Consider the following 2,403-nt stretch of genomic DNA (forward strand, 5'->3'; position numbering starts at 1 on the left):
ATCCGCCTAATAATCGAAATCTATTGACCTCAAAATTACTAGAGCAAGTTCAGACATCGCCGGTTGGCCTGTGGCTCGCCGTGATCGTATAGTGGTTAGTACTCTGCGTTGTGGCCGCAGCAACCTCGGTTCGAATCCGAGTCACGGCAGCGTCGTTTGTCCAGGCCGTCAGCTATACCTTTTTGCTCCCCGGAGCAACCAGGTGCGTCAGGGGAAGGAAAAGAGACCTCACAGCTCACTAACCTGGCGAGGAATCCAAGGGAAGCCCTGGACGTGCTCTGTCCTGTTTCTGAGACTCACACAGCAAATAACCCAGTCAGTCCTGTTGGTGGCTTACACGGAGGCAATCGTGTGCTCAGAACCATTTTTCTGGTCACTAGGGGCAGGTCAGGGGAAGGAGAAGAGACCTCACAGCTCACCAACCTGGGGAGGAGTCCAAGGGAAACCCTGGACATGCACCGTCCTGTCTCTGAGCCTCACAGAGCAAATAACCCAGTCAGCCGTGTTGGTCATGGCTTACACGAAGGCAATGGTGTGATCAGAACCTGTTTTCCAGTCACTGGGGCTGTTACACATGAAACAACAACAAGCTTTTTAATGACTTTAAACTCGAAACTGTTTGTTGTGGCCTACAGTGGCTTGTCTCCGAGCCTGTGGCCAAGTTTGTATGCCAACAGGAAAGTGTGGGGAAAGACAATCTCTTGCAGGGGTCTTTCCACCTCCACTCTGCTGGGTAGAAATGGGGCTTGGGCCTGGAGCACTTCCTTCCCAAGAGACAAGGAGTCCTCACAGCCTGTGCCGGGCTCACCTCCTTGTGTGGGAGTATCTTTCCCCAAATCTGACTTAGTGTGTACCCCTTTGTTCCACTTAAACATGTGCATCAACTGGCACCTGGCCAGCTGCTGTATCTGCCCCCCTCTGAGGGCAGGGGGCCAGGCCCTTTCTGCTTCTCAAGAGGCTGTGTGTGCAGGCCAAACGGAGGAACCTGCTGGCCACGGAGGACCAACGCCCACAACTGAAGCGGAGCCCATACCTGCTCTGTCTCCTCTCTGTGTGAATAATGTGTTGTTTTTCCGTCAAGTGCTTGACTGCGTTGCGTTTTCCTTGGCGACTCTGATACAAGAGGCTGTGGCCAGAAGTGTTTAAATTCATTTAAACCTAATATCCACCCTTTGAGATGGGTTCTCTTATCATCCTCATTTAATAGGTAAGGACAAAGACACAGAAAGGTTAAGAAGGTTGCATGGGTAGTAAGCATCAGAGCTAGGCAGTCTGATTCCGGTATTACTACTAAACTAGACCTTATATACTATTACTTTACTAATATATCCCTAAGACGAAACCCCTGAGACCTGTTATCTGCCAGATACTGGGACATCATCCTATGCCCTCCTGGTTGCCTACCTGTCTTCTCTGCAGACCTATATCTACCATTTAAATCAGTGTCCTTGTGAATACCCAGACATGTTCTTTTTTCCAACTTCCTCAGCTACCCTACACCAAGCACGAACTTACACATTTTCAATCCAGAAAGTGCCCAAACAGTGTCCTCCTTACCCAGGCCATGAGGCTGATCTCAGCTCCTCAGCCAGCTTCCCTTCTAGTCCATTTATTGGGAGCTGGGCCTCCAGCTGGGATACTCTCTGGATGAGACTCTCCAGGTCCTTTTTGGCTGGAGCCCTGGAAAGTAGAAAATCGCAGTGCCATCAGACAGCCACCCCTCATCCTCATCAGGGACACTGTGAGGTGAAGACCCCTCCAGGGTGCCAACAGCTCTCAGCTTCCGGGGTCTCTCCAGACTAGACGAATAATCACTTGTAACCGAGAGGGGGGAGCGGAGCCGGCTCTTGAGGTTTTGAATGACCTTGTTGGCATTCTGCAGCTGGGCCTTCAGATCCTTTGATGTCCTTTCCTAGGAGTGAGATGTTTTCTGATTTTCCATATACCCAGAACTCTTCCTGCTTCCCTAGCTGGTTCTCCAAGGGCTTCCTCTTGGAGGAACCAGCCAGCGTTGAGCCCCGGCGCCCCTGCTCAGAGCACAGCCCCTCCATCAGGACCATCTCCTTGAGGCTGTTGTGCTCCTCACACTCTGAAAAAGGACAAAGATGTCTTCCTGAATAACAGTTGGATGTGCTGTTGTGGTCACTGCCTTTGAGAGGAGGCAGGTTTGGTCATGAGTACAATAATTACTAGGGAAAAAGTTGAAGAAGTACTTTATTCAACCCCGACACTGTACTAGGCATTCAAATACAATATTTCTTATCCTCCTTATACCTGCAAGTTAGGTATCATCACTTTCTATTTTACTGACTGGGGAAACCAAAACTTAAAGAGAGGTGGTAAACTAGCTTGTTCCAGATCACTCAAACTAGCACATGGCAGAACCAGAATTCAAATCCTCCA

The 2,403-nt window shown here is 49.9% G+C and overlaps 1 non-coding gene across 1 annotated transcript; it reads left to right on the top strand.

Annotated features, from left to right (window-relative positions):
* Positions 1-77: 77 nt before the first annotated feature.
* On the top strand, positions 78-149 carry TRNAH-GUG. The gene has a single exon. It is a non-coding gene; the product is annotated as a tRNA-His (tRNA).
* Positions 150-2,403: the final 2,254 nt, after the last annotated feature.

Source organism: Mandrillus leucophaeus, unplaced genomic scaffold (assembly GCF_000951045.1).
Source record: "Mandrillus leucophaeus isolate KB7577 unplaced genomic scaffold, Mleu.le_1.0 Scaffold457, whole genome shotgun sequence".
Lineage (NCBI taxonomy): Eukaryota > Metazoa > Chordata > Mammalia > Primates > Cercopithecidae > Mandrillus > Mandrillus leucophaeus.